Below are 18,470 nucleotides of genomic sequence, written 5' to 3'. Positions count from 1 at the left end.
ACCCAAATGACCACTTCGTTTCTCTTTTCTCCTTTTTCTCTTTTCTTCTTTTTTTCTTTTTCTTTTTTTTGGTTTTGGGGGGCCAGGGATCGACCTTGAGACCTTGCGCTTCGGAGACAGGCGCCAGAACCACTGAGCTAAACCCCGGCCCCATTCAGGTTCCTATGACCTCAAAGAAAATGGCACAAGGGAGTAAGAAAAGAAAATTCATGGTCCATGGAAACAGCCGAATGAGAGAAACTGTTCATTTAGCAGACCAATGCGAATGCACATGACCTCAAACTGAGAGTGAAAAGTTAGCAAAGATTTTATTCTGCAGTGCAAATTACAAAAGGTTAGTTCAAAAATATTAGTGTGAATTTGGTGTGCTGTTGTCATTGAGGGCACGTCACTTTTCCAAAAATCACATGAAATATACCGTAGTTTGAAAGGGCAAGAATGACTTTTATCGATAAATGGCAACTCAGGTCCCAGAAGGAGCTTGTGAAATCGCTAACGTTTTTATACAGGCATTTCTAGTTTGATAGGGCCTCTGTCTTGCATCACAAAGGCCTCAGGGTGATGTCACCATTGCATGGCAACTCTTTGACAGTCAGTGTCTTCAGGAAAACCCTCTGTGTCTTTCTCTGCCCCCATCCGAACAATATTCCTGGCTTCTTGCCCTACCTAAAATCCTGCTCTGTCTCCAAGTACACTGCTTTTGGAGCCTTCTAGGTCAAGTGCTGTTTTCCTTCCCACATTCCCTCCTCCTCCTAGACCTGGAAGTGCGACAGCTGTTGGAGTGTTGCCCTCAGTGCCACTTCTGGGTCATTTTCCTGCCCGGCTTTCATACAATAACTCTCCTCCTAATCTTCTGTCATCAGATTATCTCGCCTGTTACTTTTCTTTGTTTTATCATTCAATTACTTCTCTGGTAACTTTCATCTGCTATTATTTTCCCTTTGTCCCGCCGTCTTTTCCTTCCACTGGACCCTTCTTGTCTTAATTCCTGATGACCTTACCATAGGGGTGATCCTTTTCATAGCTAACATTTCGAATCTTTGATCTCTTTTTCAGTTGGACTCCCGCTTTAGTAGTTAATTGAACCAGACAGGCCTTCATAACCTCAGTGTCACCCTGCTCACTGTTTAACCCACTCCTCAGGTACCTTTCACAGCACTACTCCCACAGGTTTTCCACTCCTCTATCCCTCTAAGACCAACAGTTAATTCAACCACCTTTTCTTAGTCTGGTGAATATTCTTGGATCATCAAACACGAGGATTCATGCTTTTTCCCCTGTCCTCAAATCCAAACTATTTTCTACTTTCTCCCGTTGTCACCCCAGAAGAACAGATATGAACAAATGAGTATTCTCACAAGTGAATACACTAGGCTAGGTGTGTATTTACCCCTATGGCACGCCTCCCTTTGTCCCTTTGGAACACGTGTCCTCTTCTTTTGGGTATCGTAGCTCAATTCTTGTAGTTGGGCACATTAGTTCCATCAACTACCATGACAAACTGGGAGGCTTGAAAACCTGTAGGTTTAGGATTAAAGCGTTACAGAGACTAGAACTCCGAAATCCAGTTGTCAACAGGATTGCTTTCCTCTGGAGTCTCAGAGGAGTATATGCTATATGCCTCTCAATCTCATCTTCTGGCGGCTTCTTGCAGTTCTTATCATTTGGCTTAAGGATTCATCCTTCCAACCTCGGCCTCATTCTCTCTTAGTCTGTGTCTGTATTCAAATTTCCCTTTCCGAAGAAAGCACCGCTAATTGGATTAAGAGACAACATAATTCCGCTATGACCTCATTTAATTTTAGTATTGATTCCTTGATTTACTTATTTATTTATAGTTTTTGGTACCGCACATCGAACTCGGGCCTTGCCGCTTGCAAGGCAGGCGGCCGAACCACTGAGCTGAATCCCCGGCCCACGACCTCATTTTCAGGTGATTACATCTTTCAAGATTTGAAGCCACTATTTCCAAACAAGGCCCCGTTCAATGATGTCCGAAAAGTGAAAATACTACATGTTCTTACTCCTTGGTGGGAGCAAAAATTAAAGTTTGACCCCGTAGAGGTAAAGAGGAGCATCAAGTTCCATATAAAATCGGAAGTCAGAAAAATCAAGAGTGGTTGGAGAATGGGTATACAATCCATTGACACTGCGAGGAATGGTCACGTTACTTGCGTTGTGGCTAGAACTCTAGACGAAATAGTTTAGTACCTGTTAAAAAAGCAATGAAAAGATAAGAAGCTGAAGTGTCATAGCACATAGAAATGGGAAATACATGAAGAGTGGAAATGCTAATTACTCTGATTTCTTGTTCTATATTGTATGCATACAGCACATTCGTGGCTTGTATTCTACAAATATATCCAAATATTTGGTGTCCACGAACATTTTCTTTCCAATATGGAGTGATATGCAAGATCAAAGAAAGACCGTTGTCTTTCCGAAATACATACTAAACGCTTTCAAAGATTTGTTTCAGAAGCAAGTGGGTGAGGAGAAATTGGAGTAGGTATGTACACGGGCAATAAGGTGACTCTGGGATAGTTCCATCTGGATTAGTTGACATACTTGAAATCACATCATGTTTTAAAAAGCGAAGCAAAGGAAACCGGATTTTTTTCTCACACCGCTACTGGTAAGAAATCCATAGAACTCGGTCAGGATTTTGCTGAGTCGGATATTTTGGGAGTCAAGAAATAAGGAAATGATAAAATTTTGATGGCCAAGAACTGGGCTTAGAAACGTGTGAGTATTTCTTTACTAAACTTATAAAGTATCATGTCGTGTATGTGGACACATATATATATATATATATGTATATATGTTATATATAAATACCGTAAAAGAAAACATACACTAGAAAAATTATTCAATGAGATTTGAGTTGAAGAGAGTGTCGTGCTTTTAAATTTAAAATGTGCTAAAATCTTAATGACGTTAGCGAATGAGTGCTGACGCATTACTTCTTCTGGGGCCCGAAAGTTGCACTGTGAGAGGTGGCCTGGTGTACACCCAAAGAAAAATTGCTGTCTATCTGCCATAAGGGTGTTCACTTCCATAATGAATTGACAGAATCTCTCAGAACAAGATTTCGAACCATATGTAAACACATCCACACTAAAATGGAACTGCTCTGTGCTGCCCTTTCAGTTTTGGTACTTCACAATCTCTTTATGACGTCATCCCTCCGCCTCACCGGGGTGGACATCTAACGCTGAAGTTCTGGCCGCATGTCCGAAGAGGAAATGTCTCTTCCATGGCCGTAAAGTCTTCTGGGTAAGAGCTTTTCGTGTTTCTAACGACCACCGGCTCTATTTAGTTGTATGTTTATATATTTTAATAGACAGAATGCGGGTGCATGATAACTTTAGAGATCATTCAGATCCAGATTGTATTGTAAACGTCTAATATGTCCGTCATATATTAGGTGTTTCTCTGCGAATGTCCGACAGTTTGTGTTCTTTTACCATACAGTGCCATACGGCCTTGACTACTCTCTTTTTGAATCTCCGTAGTTTTATAACGATATCTTCTTTTAAAAATTAGGAAAGCAAGTACTGTATATAAAGCTACTTTGAAATGTGAGGCAGAATACAATGGAGTCCGTTTGTGGTAGCCTATAAAAATGTTGGTATACTTACTGTCATGTGTCACGGGAGTTGGACCGTTCTAATCTTCTGACAGGAAGACTCGTCGAATCCCAAACTGCAGAACGCATTCCTTTTGTAGAGGATCCTTGATGCTGAAAAGCCTGTCAACAACTGTGGTTTTGGAGGCCAGGCATGGTCTCCCTACCGGTATCGCTTGGCAAGAGCCCCTCTGATCGTCGACCACATGCCCAAATGTAAGCCTACGGACTTGGAGCCGGCTCCCAGCTACTACTCCGGTGCAGTGCGTTGATCCCCAGGTGCTAGGCGGCATGCCACACATTTGGGCTCGCAAAGGGGAAGGCGAAGGCGGCGCGGGGCTTTAGCTCAGTGGGGCCGGCACCGGCCTTGGCCTCGGCCTCGCAAGCGCAAGGGCCCGAGTTCGAGCCCCGGCCCGGGAGAAGCCCCCAAAACGCGGGCAACCCAAATGACCACTTCGTTTCTCTTTTCTCCTTTTTCTCTTTTCTTCTTTTTTTCTTTTTCTTTTTTTTGGTTTTGGGGGGCCAGGGATCGACCTTGAGACCTTGCGCTTCGGAGACAGGCGCCAGAACCACTGAGCTAAACCCCGGCCCCATTCAGGTTCCTATGACCTCAAAGAAAATGGCACAAGGGAGTAAGAAAAGAAAATTCATGGTCCATGGAAACAGCCGAATGAGAGAAACTGTTCATTTAGCAGACCAATGCGAATGCACATGACCTCAAACTGAGAGTGAAAAGTTAGCAAAGATTTTATTCTGCAGTGCAAATTACAAAAGGTTAGTTCAAAAATATTAGTGTGAATTTGGTGTGCTGTTGTCATTGAGGGCACGTCACTTTTCCAAAAATCACATGAAATATACCGTAGTTTGAAAGGGCAAGAATGACTTTTATCGATAAATGGCAACTCAGGTCCCAGAAGGAGCTTGTGAAATCGCTAACGTTTTTATACAGGCATTTCTAGTTTGATAGGGCCTCTGTCTTGCATCACAAAGGCCTCAGGGTGATGTCACCATTGCATGGCAACTCTTTGACAGTCAGTGTCTTCAGGAAAACCCTCTGTGTCTTTCTCTGCCCCCATCCGAACAATATTCCTGGCTTCTTGCCCTACCTAAAATCCTGCTCTGTCTCCAAGTACACTGCTTTTGGAGCCTTCTAGGTCAAGTGCTGTTTTCCTTCCCACATTCCCTCCTCCTCCTAGACCTGGAAGTGCGACAGCTGTTGGAGTGTTGCCCTCAGTGCCACTTCTGGGTCATTTTCCTGCCCGGCTTTCATACAATAACTCTCCTCCTAATCTTCTGTCATCAGATTATCTCGCCTGTTACTTTTCTTTGTTTTATCATTCAATTACTTCTCTGGTAACTTTCATCTGCTATTATTTTCCCTTTGTCCCGCCGTCTTTTCCTTCCACTGGACCCTTCTTGTCTTAATTCCTGATGACCTTACCATAGGGGTGATCCTTTTCATAGCTAACATTTCGAATCTTTGATCTCTTTTTCAGTTGGACTCCCGCTTTAGTAGTTAATTGAACCAGACAGGCCTTCATAACCTCAGTGTCACCCTGCTCACTGTTTAACCCACTCCTCAGGTACCTTTCACAGCACTACTCCCACAGGTTTTCCACTCCTCTATCCCTCTAAGACCAACAGTTAATTCAACCACCTTTTCTTAGTCTGGTGAATATTCTTGGATCATCAAACACGAGGATTCATGCTTTTTCCCCTGTCCTCAAATCCAAACTATTTTCTACTTTCTCCCGTTGTCACCCCAGAAGAACAGATATGAACAAATGAGTATTCTCACAAGTGAATACACTAGGCTAGGTGTGTATTTACCCCTATGGCACGCCTCCCTTTGTCCCTTTGGAACACGTGTCCTCTTCTTTTGGGTATCGTAGCTCAATTCTTGTAGTTGGGCACATTAGTTCCATCAACTACCATGACAAACTGGGAGGCTTGAAAACCTGTAGGTTTAGGATTAAAGCGTTACAGAGACTAGAACTCCGAAATCCAGTTGTCAACAGGATTGCTTTCCTCTGGAGTCTCAGAGGAGTATATGCTATATGCCTCTCAATCTCATCTTCTGGCGGCTTCTTGCAGTTCTTATCATTTGGCTTAAGGATTCATCCTTCCAACCTCGGCCTCATTCTCTCTTAGTCTGTGTCTGTATTCAAATTTCCCTTTCCGAAGAAAGCACCGCTAATTGGATTAAGAGACAACATAATTCCGCTATGACCTCATTTAATTTTAGTATTGATTCCTTGATTTACTTATTTATTTATAGTTTTTGGTACCGCACATCGAACTCGGGCCTTGCCGCTTGCAAGGCAGGCGGCCGAACCACTGAGCTGAATCCCCGGCCCACGACCTCATTTTCAGGTGATTACATCTTTCAAGATTTGAAGCCACTATTTCCAAACAAGGCCCCGTTCAATGATGTCCGAAAAGTGAAAATACTACATGTTCTTACTCCTTGGTGGGAGCAAAAATTAAAGTTTGACCCCGTAGAGGTAAAGAGGAGCATCAAGTTCCATATAAAATCGGAAGTCAGAAAAATCAAGAGTGGTTGGAGAATGGGTATACAATCCATTGACACTGCGAGGAATGGTCACGTTACTTGCGTTGTGGCTAGAACTCTAGACGAAATAGTTTAGTACCTGTTAAAAAAGCAATGAAAAGATAAGAAGCTGAAGTGTCATAGCACATAGAAATGGGAAATACATGAAGAGTGGAAATGCTAATTACTCTGATTTCTTGTTCTATATTGTATGCATACAGCACATTCGTGGCTTGTATTCTACAAATATATCCAAATATTTGGTGTCCACGAACATTTTCTTTCCAATATGGAGTGATATGCAAGATCAAAGAAAGACCGTTGTCTTTCCGAAATACATACTAAACGCTTTCAAAGATTTGTTTCAGAAGCAAGTGGGTGAGGAGAAATTGGAGTAGGTATGTACACGGGCAATAAGGTGACTCTGGGATAGTTCCATCTGGATTAGTTGACATACTTGAAATCACATCATGTTTTAAAAAGCGAAGCAAAGGAAACCGGATTTTTTTCTCACACCGCTACTGGTAAGAAATCCATAGAACTCGGTCAGGATTTTGCTGAGTCGGATATTTTGGGAGTCAAGAAATAAGGAAATGATAAAATTTTGATGGCCAAGAACTGGGCTTAGAAACGTGTCAGTATTTCTTTACTAAACTTATAAAGTATCATGTCGTGTATGTGGACACACACATATATATATATATATATGTTATATATAAATACCGTAAAAGAAAACATACACTAGAAAAATTATTCAATGAGATTTGAGTTGAAGAGAGTGTCGTGCTTTTAAATTTAAAATGTGCTAAAATCTTAATGACGTTAGCGAATGAGTGCTGACGCATTACTTCTTCTGGGGCCCGAAAGTTGCACTGTGAGAGGTGGCCTGGTGTACACCCAAAGAAAAATTGCTGTCTATCTGCCATAAGGGTGTTCACTTCCATAATGAATTGACAGAATCTCTCAGAACAAGATTTCGAACCATATGTAAACACATCCACACTAAAATGGAACTGCTCTGTGCTGCCCTTTCAGTTTTGGTACTTCACAATCTCTTTATGACGTCATCCCTCCGCCTCACCGGGGTGGACATCTAACGCTGAAGTTCTGGCCGCATGTCCGAAGAGGAAATGTCTCTTCCATGGCCGTAAAGTCTTCTGGGTAAGAGCTTTTCGTGTTTCTAACGACCACCGGCTCTATTTAGTTGTATGTTTATATATTTTAATAGACAGAATGCGGGTGCATGATAACTTTAGAGATCATTCAGATCCAGATTGTATTGTAAACGTCTAATATGTCCGTCATATATTAGGTGTTTCTCTGCGAATGTCCGACAGTTTGTGTTCTTTTACCATACAGTGCCATACGGCCTTGACTACTCTCTTTTTGAATCTCCGTAGTTTTATAACGATATCTTCTTTTAAAAATTAGGAAAGCAAGTACTGTATATAAAGCTACTTTGAAATGTGAGGCAGAATACAATGGAGTCCGTTTGTGGGAGCCTATAAAAATGTTGGTATGCTTACTGTCATGTGTCACGGGAGTTGGACCTTTCTAATCTTCTGACAGGAAGACTCGTCGAATCCCAAACTGCAGAACGCATTCCTTTTGTAGAGGATCCTTGATGCTGCAAAGCCTGTCAACAACTGTGGTTTTGGAGGCCAGGCATGGTCTCCCTACCGGTATCGCTTGGCAAGAGCCCCTCTGATCGTCGACCACATGCCCAAATGTAAGCCTACGGACTTGGAGCCGGCTCCCAGCTACTACTCCGGTGCAGTGCGTTGATCCCCAGGTGCTAGGCGGCATGCCACACATTTGGGCTCTCAAAGGGGAAGGTGAAGGCGGCGCGGGGCTTTAGCTCAGTGGGGCCGGCACCGGCCTTGGCCTCGGCCTCGCAAGCGCAAGGGCCCGAGTTCGAGCCCCGGCCCGGGAGAAGCCCCCAAAACGCGGGCAACCCAAATGACCACTTCGTTTCTCTTTTCTCCTTTTTCTCTTTTCTTCTTTTTTCTTTTTCTTTTTTTTGGTTTTGGGGGGCCAGGGATCGACCTTGAGACCTTGCGCTTCGGAGACAGGCGCCAGAACCACTGAGCTAAACCCCGGCCCCATTCAGGTTCCTAGGACCTCAAAGAAAATGGCAGGAGGGAGTAAGAAAAGAAAATTCATGGTCCATGGAAACAGCCGAATGAGAGAAACTGTTCATTTAGCAGACCAATGCGAATGCACATGACCTCAAACTGAGAGTGAAAAGTTAGCAAAGATTTTATTCTGCAGTGCAAATTACAAAAGGTTAGTTCAAAAATATTAGTGTGAATTTGGTGTGCTGTTGTCATTGAGGGCACGTCACTTTTCCAAAAATCACATGAAATATACCGTAGTTTGAAAGGGCAAGAATGACTTTTATCGATAAATGGCAACTCAGGTCCCAGAAGGAGCTTGTGAAATCGCTAACGTTTTTATACAGGCATTTCTAGTTTGATAGGGCCTCTGTCTTGCATCACAAAGGCCTCAGGGTGATGTCACCATTGCATGGCAACTCTTTGACAGTCAGTGTCTTCAGGAAAACCCTCTGTGTCTTTCTCTGCCCCCATCCGAACAATATTCCTGGCTTCTTGCCCTACCTAAAATCCTGCTCTGTCTCCAAGTACACTGCTTTTGGAGCCTTCTAGGTCAAGTGCTGTTTTCCTTCCCACATTCCCTCCTCCTCCTAGACCTGGAAGTGCGACAGCTGTTGGAGTGTTGCCCTCAGTGCCACTTCTGGGTCATTTTCCTGCCCGGCTTTCATACAATAACTCTCCTCCTAATCTTCTGTCATCAGATTATCTCGCCTGTTACTTTTCTTTGTTTTATCATTCAATTACTTCTCTGGTAACTTTCATCTGCTATTATTTTCCCTTTGTCCCGCCGTCTTTTCCTTCCACTGGACCCTTCTTGTCTTAATTCCTGATGACCTTACCATAGGGGTGATCCTTTTCATAGCTAACATTTCGAATCTTTGATCTCTTTTTCAGTTGGACTCCCGCTTTAGTAGTTAATTGAACCAGACAGGCCTTCATAACCTCAGTGTCACCCTGCTCACTGTTTAACCCACTCCTCAGGTACCTTTCACAGCACTACTCCCACAGGTTTTCCACTCCTCTATCCCTCTAAGACCAACAGTTAATTCAACCACCTTTTCTTAGTCTGGTGAATATTCTTGGATCATCAAACACGAGGATTCATGCTTTTTCCCCTGTCCTCAAATCCAAACTATTTTCTACTTTCTCCCGTTGTCACCCCAGAAGAACAGATATGAACAAATGAGTATTCTCACAAGTGAATACACTAGGCTAGGTGTGTATTTACCCCTATGGCACGCCTCCCTTTGTCCCTTTGGAACACGTGTCCTCTTCTTTTGGGTATCGTAGCTCAATTCTTGTAGTTGGGCACATTAGTTCCATCAACTACCATGACAAACTGGGAGGCTTGAAAACCTGTAGGTTTAGGATTAAAGCGTTACAGAGACTAGAACTCCGAAATCCAGTTGTCAACAGGATTGCTTTCCTCTGGAGTCTCAGAGGAGTATATGCTATATGCCTCTCAATCTCATCTTCTGGCGGCTTCTTGCAGTTCTTATCATTTGGCTTAAGGATTCATCCTTCCAACCTCGGCCTCATTCTCTCTTAGTCTGTGTCTGTATTCAAATTTCCCTTTCCGAAGAAAGCACCGCTAATTGGATTAAGAGACAACATAATTCCGCTATGACCTCATTTAATTTTAGTATTGATTCCTTGATTTACTTATTTATTTATAGTTTTTGGTACCGCACATCGAACTCGGGCCTTGCCGCTTGCAAGGCAGGCGGCCGAACCACTGAGCTGAATCCCCGGCCCACGACCTCATTTTCAGGTGATTACATCTTTCAAGATTTGAAGCCACTATTTCCAAACAAGGCCCCGTTCAATGATGTCCGAAAAGTGAAAATACTACATGTTCTTACTCCTTGGTGGGAGCAAAAATTAAAGTTTGACCCCGTAGAGGTAAAGAGGAGCATCAAGTTCCATATAAAATCGGAAGTCAGAAAAATCAAGAGTGGTTGGAGAATGGGTATACAATCCATTGACACTGCGAGGAATGGTCACGTTACTTGCGTTGTGGCTAGAACTCTAGACGAAATAGTTTAGTACCTGTTAAAAAAGCAATGAAAAGATAAGAAGCTGAAGTGTCATAGCACATAGAAATGGGAAATACATGAAGAGTGGAAATGCTAATTACTCTGATTTCTTGTTCTATATTGTATGCATACAGCACATTCGTGGCTTGTATTCTACAAATATATCCAAATATTTGGTGTCCACGAACATTTTCTTTCCAATATGGAGTGATATGCAAGATCAAAGAAAGACCGTTGTCTTTCCGAAATACATACTAAACGCTTTCAAAGATTTGTTTCAGAAGCAAGTGGGTGAGGAGAAATTGGAGTAGGTATGTACACGGGCAATAAGGTGACTCTGGGATAGTTCCATCTGGATTAGTTGACATACTTGAAATCACATCATGTTTTAAAAAGCGAAGCAAAGGAAACCGGATTTTTTTCTCACACCGCTACTGGTAAGAAATCCATAGAACTCGGTCAGGATTTTGCTGAGTCGGATATTTTGGGAGTCAAGAAATAAGGAAATGATAAAATTTTGATGGCCAAGAACTGGGCTTAGAAACGTGTGAGTATTTCTTTACTAAACTTATAAAGTATCATGTCGTGTATGTGGACACATATATATATATATATATATGTATATATGTTATATATAAATACCGTAAAAGAAAACATATACTAGAAAAATTATTCAATGAGATTTGAGTTGAAGAGAGTGTCGTGCTTTTAAATTTAAAATGTGCTAAAATCTTAATGACGTTAGCGAATGAGTGCTGACGCATTACTTCTTCTGGGGCCCGAAAGTTGCACTGTGAGAGGTGGCCTGGTGTACACCCAAAGAAAAATTGCTGTCTATCTGCCATAAGGGTGTTCACTTCCATAATGAATTGACAGAATCTCTCAGAACAAGATTTCGAACCATATGTAAACACATCCACACTAAAATGGAACTGCTCTGTGCTGCCCTTTCAGTTTTGGTACTTCACAATCTCTTTATGACGTCATCCCTCCGCCTCACCGGGGTGGACATCTAACGCTGAAGTTCTGGCCGCATGTCCGAAGAGGAAATGTCTCTTCCATGGCCGTAAAGTCTTCTGGGTAAGAGCTTTTCGTGTTTCTAACGACCACCGGCTCTATTTAGTTGTATGTTTATATATTTTAATAGACAGAATGCGGGTGCATGATAACTTTAGAGATCATTCAGATCCAGATTGTATTGTAAACGTCTAATATGTCCGTCATATATTAGGTGTTTCTCTGCGAATGTCCGACAGTTTGTGTTCTTTTACCATACAGTGCCATACGGCCTTGACTACTCTCTTTTTGAATCTCCGTAGTTTTATAACGATATCTTCTTTTAAAAATTAGGAAAGCAAGTACTGTATATAAAGCTACTTTGAAATGTGAGGCAGAATACAATGGAGTCCGTTTGTGGTAGCCTATAAAAATGTTGGTATGCTTACTGTCATGTGTCACGGGAGTTGGACCGTTCTAATCTTCTGACAGGAAGACTCGTCGAATCCCAAACTGCAGAACGCATTCCTTTTGTAGAGGATCCTTGATGCTGAAAAGCCTGTCAACAACTGTGGTTTTGGAGGCCAGGCATGGTCTCCCTACCGGTATCGCTTGGCAAGAGCCCCTCTGATCGTCGACCACATGCCCAAATGTAAGCCTACGGACTTGGAGCCGGCTCCCAGCTACTACTCCGGTGCAGTGCGTTGATCCCCAGGTGCTAGGCGGCATGCCACACATTTGGGCTCGCAAAGGGGAAGGCGAAGGCGGCGCGGGGCTTTAGCTCAGTGGGGCCGGCACCGGCCTTGGCCTCGGCCTCGCAAGCGCAAGGGCCCGAGTTCGAGCCCCGGCCCGGGAGAAGCCCCCAAAACGCGGGCAACCCAAATGACCACTTCGTTTCTCTTTTCTCCTTTTTCTCTTTTCTTCTTTTTTTCTTTTTCTTTTTTTTTGGTTTTGGGGGCCAGGGATCGACCTTGAGACCTTGCGCTTCGGAGACAGGCGCCAGAACCACTGAGCTAAACCCCGGCCCCATTCAGGTTCCTATGACCTCAAAGAAAATGGCAGGAGGGAGTAAGAAAAGAAAATTCATGGTCCATGGAAACAGCCGAATGAGAGAAACTGTTCATTTAGCAGACCAATGCGAATGCACATGACCTCAAACTGAGAGTGAAAAGTTAGCAAAGATTTTATTCTGCAGTGCAAATTACAAAAGGTTAGTTCAAAAATATTAGTGTGAATTTGGTGTGCTGTTGTCATTGAGGGCACGTCACTTTTCCAAAAATCACATGAAATATACCGTAGTTTGAAAGGGCAAGAATGACTTTTATCGATAAATGGCAACTCAGGTCCCAGAAGGAGCTTGTGAAATCGCTAACGTTTTTATACAGGCATTTCTAGTTTGATAGGGCCTCTGTCTTGCATCACAAAGGCCTCAGGGTGATGTCACCATTGCATGGCAACTCTTTGACAGTCAGTGTCTTCAGGAAAACCCTCTGTGTCTTTCTCTGCCCCCATCCGAACAATATTCCTGGCTTCTTGCCCTACCTAAAATCCTGCTCTGTCTCCAAGTACACTGCTTTTGGAGCCTTCTAGGTCAAGTGCTGTTTTCCTTCCCACATTCCCTCCTCCTCCTAGACCTGGAAGTGCGACAGCTGTTGGAGTGTTGCCCTCAGTGCCACTTCTGGGTCATTTTCCTGCCCGGCTTTCATACAATAACTCTCCTCCTAATCTTCTGTCATCAGATTATCTCGCCTGTTACTTTTCTTTGTTTTATCATTCAATTACTTCTCTGGTAACTTTCATCTGCTATTATTTTCCCTTTGTCCCGCCGTCTTTTCCTTCCACTGGACCCTTCTTGTCTTAATTCCTGATGACCTTACCATAGGGGTGATCCTTTTCATAGCTAACATTTCGAATCTTTGATCTCTTTTTCAGTTGGACTCCCGCTTTAGTAGTTAATTGAACCAGACAGGCCTTCATAACCTCAGTGTCACCCTGCTCACTGTTTAACCCACTCCTCAGGTACCTTTCACAGCACTACTCCCACAGGTTTTCCACTCCTCTATCCCTCTAAGACCAACAGTTAATTCAACCACCTTTTCTTAGTCTGGTGAATATTCTTGGATCATCAAACACGAGGATTCATGCTTTTTCCCCTGTCCTCAAATCCAAACTATTTTCTACTTTCTCCCGTTGTCACCCCAGAAGAACAGATATGAACAAATGAGTATTCTCACAAGTGAATACACTAGGCTAGGTGTGTATTTACCCCTATGGCACGCCTCCCTTTGTCCCTTTGGAACACGTGTCCTCTTCTTTTGGGTATCGTAGCTCAATTCTTGTAGTTGGGCACATTAGTTCCATCAACTACCATGACAAACTGGGAGGCTTGAAAACCTGTAGGTTTAGGATTAAAGCGTTACAGAGACTAGAACTCCGAAATCCAGTTGTCAACAGGATTGCTTTCCTCTGGAGTCTCAGAGGAGTATATGCTATATGCCTCTCAATCTCATCTTCTGGCGGCTTCTTGCAGTTCTTATCATTTGGCTTAAGGATTCATCCTTCCAACCTCGGCCTCATTCTCTCTTAGTCTGTGTCTGTATTCAAATTTCCCTTTCCGAAGAAAGCACCGCTAATTGGATTAAGAGACAACATAATTCCGCTATGACCTCATTTAATTTTAGTATTGATTCCTTGATTTACTTATTTATTTATAGTTTTTGGTACCGCACATCGAACTCGGGCCTTGCCGCTTGCAAGGCAGGCGGCCGAACCACTGAGCTGAATCCCCGGCCCACGACCTCATTTTCAGGTGATTACATCTTTCAAGATTTGAAGCCACTATTTCCAAACAAGGCCCCGTTCAATGATGTCCGAAAAGTGAAAATACTACATGTTCTTACTCCTTGGTGGGAGCAAAAATTAAAGTTTGACCCCGTAGAGGTAAAGAGGAGCATCAAGTTCCATATAAAATCGGAAGTCAGAAAAATCAAGAGTGGTTGGAGAATGGGTATACAATCCATTGACACTGCGAGGAATGGTCACGTTACTTGCGTTGTGGCTAGAACTCTAGACGAAATAGTTTAGTACCTGTTAAAAAAGCAATGAAAAGATAAGAAGCTGAAGTGTCATAGCACATAGAAATGGGAAATACATGAAGAGTGGAAATGCTAATTACTCTGATTTCTTGTTCTATATTGTATGCATACAGCACATTCGTGGCTTGTATTCTACAAATATATCCAAATATTTGGTGTCCACGAACATTTTCTTTCCAATATGGAGTGATATGCAAGATCAAAGAAAGACCGTTGTCTTTCCGAAATACATACTAAACGCTTTCAAAGATTTGTTTCAGAAGCAAGTGGGTGAGGAGAAATTGGAGTAGGTATGTACACGGGCAATAAGGTGACTCTGGGATAGTTCCATCTGGATTAGTTGACATACTTGAAATCACATCATGTTTTAAAAAGCGAAGCAAAGGAAACCGGATTTTTTTCTCACACCGCTACTGGTAAGAAATCCATAGAACTCGGTCAGGATTTTGCTGAGTCGGATATTTTGGGAGTCAAGAAATAAGGAAATGATAAAATTTTGATGGCCAAGAACTGGGCTTAGAAACGTGTGAGTATTTCTTTACTAAACTTATAAAGTATCATGTCGTGTATGTGGACACATATATATATATATATGTATATATGTTATATATAAATACCGTAAAAGAAAACATACACTAGAAAAATTATTCAATGAGATTTGAGTTGAAGAGAGTGTCGTGCTTTTAAATTTAAAATGTGCTAAAATCTTAATGACGTTAGCGAATGAGTGCTGACGCATTACTTCTTCTGGGGCCCGAAAGTTGCACTGTGAGAGGTGGCCTGGTGTACACCCAAAGAAAAATTGCTGTCTATCTGCCATAAGGGTGTTCACTTCCATAATGAATTGACAGAATCTCTCAGAACAAGATTTCGAACCATATGTAAACACATCCACACTAAAATGGAACTGCTCTGTGCTGCCCTTTCAGTTTTGGTACTTCACAATCTCTTTATGACGTCATCCCTCCGCCTCACCGGGGTGGACATCTAACGCTGAAGTTCTGGCCGCATGTCCGAAGAGGAAATGTCTCTTCCATGGCCGTAAAGTCTTCTGGGTAAGAGCTTTTCGTGTTTCTAACGACCACCGGCTCTATTTAGTTGTATGTTTATATATTTTAATAGACAGAATGCGGGTGCATGATAACTTTAGAGATCATTCAGATCCAGATTGTATTGTAAACGTCTAATATGTCCGTCATATATTAGGTGTTTCTCTGCGAATGTCCGACAGTTTGTGTTCTTTTACCATACAGTGCCATACGGCCTTGACTACTCTCTTTTTGAATCTCCGTAGTTTTATAACGATATCTTCTTTTAAAAATTAGGAAAGCAAGTACTGTATATAAAGCTACTTTGAAATGTGAGGCAGAATACAATGGAGTCCGTTTGTGGTAGCCTATAAAAATGTTGGTATACTTACTGTCATGTGTCACGGGAGTTGGACCGTTCTAATCTTCTGACAGGAAGACTCGTCGAATCCCAAACTGCAGAACGCATTCCTTTTGTAGAGGATCCTTGATGCTGAAAAGCCTGTCAACAACTGTGGTTTTGGAGGCCAGGCATGGTCTCCCTACCGGTATCGCTTGGCAAGAGCCCCTCTGATCGTCGACCACATGCCCAAATGTAAGCCTACGGACTTGGAGCCGGCTCCCAGCTACTACTCCGGTGCAGTGCGTTGATCCCCAGGTGCTAGGCGGCATGCCACACATTTGGGCTCGCAAAGGGGAAGGCGAAGGCGGCGCGGGGCTTTAGCTCAGTGGGGCCGGCACCGGCCTTGGCCTCGGCCTCGCAAGCGCAAGGGCCCGAGTTCGAGCCCCGGCCCGGGAGAAGCCCCCAAAACGCGGGCAACCCAAATGACCACTTCGTTTCTCTTTTCTCCTTTTTCTCTTTTCTTCTTTTTTTCTTTTTTTTTTTTTGGTTTTGGGGGCCAGGGATCGACCTTGAGACCTTGCGCTTCGGAGACAGGCGCCAGAACCACTGAGCTAAACCCCGGCCCCATTCAGGTTCCTATGACCTCAAAGAAAATGGCAGGAGGGAGTAAGAAAAGAAAATTCATGGTCCATGGAAACAGCCGAATGAGAGAAACTGTTCATTTAGCAGACCAATGCGAATGCACATGACCTCAAACTGAGAGTGAAAAGTTAGCAAAGATTTTATTCTGCAGTGCAAATTACAAAAGGTTAGTTCAAAAATATTAGTGTGAATTTGGTGTGCTGTTGTCATTGAGGGCACGTCACTTTTCCAAAAATCACATGAAATATACCGTAGTTTGAAAGGGCAAGAATGACTTTTATCGATAAATGGCAACTCAGGTCCCAGAAGGAGCTTGTGAAATCGCTAACGTTTTTATACAGGCATTTCTAGTTTGATAGGGCCTCTGTCTTGCATCACAAAGGCCTCAGGGTGATGTCACCATTGCATGGCAACTCTTTGACAGTCAGTGTCTTCAGGAAAACCCTCTGTGTCTTTCTCTGCCCCCATCCGAACAATATTCCTGGCTTCTTGCCCTACCTAAAATCCTGCTCTGTCTCCAAGTACACTGCTTTTGGAGCCTTCTAGGTCAAGTGCTGTTTTCCTTCCCACATTCCCTCCTCCTCCTAGACCTGGAAGTGCGACAGCTGTTGGAGTGTTGCCCTCAGTGCCACTTCTGGGTCATTTTCCTGCCCGGCTTTCATACAATAACTCTCCTCCTAATCTTCTGTCATCAGATTATCTCGCCTGTTACTTTTCTTTGTTTTATCATTCAATTACTTCTCTGGTAACTTTCATCTGCTATTATTTTCCCTTTGTCCCGCCGTCTTTTCCTTCCACTGGACCCTTCTTGTCTTAATTCCTGATGACCTTACCATAGGGGTGATCCTTTTCATAGCTAACATTTCGAATCTTTGATCTCTTTTTCAGTTGGACTCCCGCTTTAGTAGTTAATTGAACCAGACAGGCCTTCATAACCTCAGTGTCACCCTGCTCACTGTTTAACCCACTCCTCAGGTACCTTTCACAGCACTACTCCCACAGGTTTTCCACTCCTCTATCCCTCTAAGACCAACAGTTAATTCAACCACCTTTTCTTAGTCTGGTGAATATTCTTGGATCATCAAACACGAGGATTCATGCTTTTTCCCCTGTCCTCAAATCCAAACTATTTTCTACTTTCTCCCGTTGTCACCCCAGAAGAACAGATATGAACAAATGAGTATTCTCACAAGTGAATACACTAGGCTAGGTGTGTATTTACCCCTATGGCACGCCTCCCTTTGTCCCTTTGGAACACGTGTCCTCTTCTTTTGGGTATCGTAGCTCAATTCTTGTAGTTGGGCACATTAGTTCCATCAACTACCATGACAAACTGGGAGGCTTGAAAACCTGTAGGTTTAGGATTAAAGCGTTACAGAGACTAGAACTCCGAAATCCAGTTGTCAACAGGATTGCTTTCCTCTGGAGTCTCAGAGGAGTATATGCTATATGCCTCTCAATCTCATCTTCTGGCGGCTTCTTGCAGTTCTTATCATTTGGCTTAAGGATTCATCCTTCCAACCTCGGCCTCATTCTCTCTTAGTCTGTGTCTGTATTCAAATTTCCCTTTCCGAAGAAAGCACCGCTAATTGGATTAAGAGACAACATAATTCCGCTATGACCTCATTTAATTTTAGTATTGATTCCTTGATTTACTTATTTATTTATAGTTTTTGGTACCGCACATCGAACTCGGGCCTTGCCGCTTGCAAGGCAGGCGGCCGAACCACTGAGCTGAATCCCCGGCCCACGACCTCATTTTCAGGTGATTACATCTTTCAAGATTTGAAGCCACTATTTCCAAACAAGGCCCCGTTCAATGATGTCCGAAAAGTGAAAATACTACATGTTCTTACTCCTTGGTGGGAGCAAAAATTAAAGTTTGACCCCGTAGAGGTAAAGAGGAGCATCAAGTTCCATATAAAATCGGAAGTCAGAAAAATCAAGAGTGGTTGGAGAATGGGTATACAATCCATTGACACTGCGAGGAATGGTCACGTTACTTGCGTTGTGGCTAGAACTCTAGACGAAATAGTT

The 18,470-nt window shown here is 43.0% G+C and overlaps 1 long non-coding RNA gene across 1 annotated transcript; it reads left to right on the top strand.

The window, feature by feature from the left end:
* The first annotated feature begins 11,022 nt into the window (after positions 1-11,022).
* Positions 11,023-16,167, top strand: LOC147821218 (uncharacterized). The gene is made up of 3 exons (XR_015447423.1): positions 11,023-11,409; positions 15,350-15,475; positions 15,884-16,167. It is a non-coding gene; the product is annotated as an uncharacterized LOC147821218 (long non-coding RNA).
* Positions 16,168-18,470: the final 2,303 nt, after the last annotated feature.

Source organism: Heterocephalus glaber, unplaced genomic scaffold (genome assembly GCF_053883595.1).
Source record: "Heterocephalus glaber isolate CG9 unplaced genomic scaffold, H.glaber_assembly_v1.0 deba00001759, whole genome shotgun sequence".
NCBI lineage: Eukaryota > Metazoa > Chordata > Mammalia > Rodentia > Bathyergidae > Heterocephalus > Heterocephalus glaber.
The sequence above is the reverse complement of the archived record's forward strand: the minus strand, read 5'-3'. Positions and strand labels throughout refer to the sequence as shown.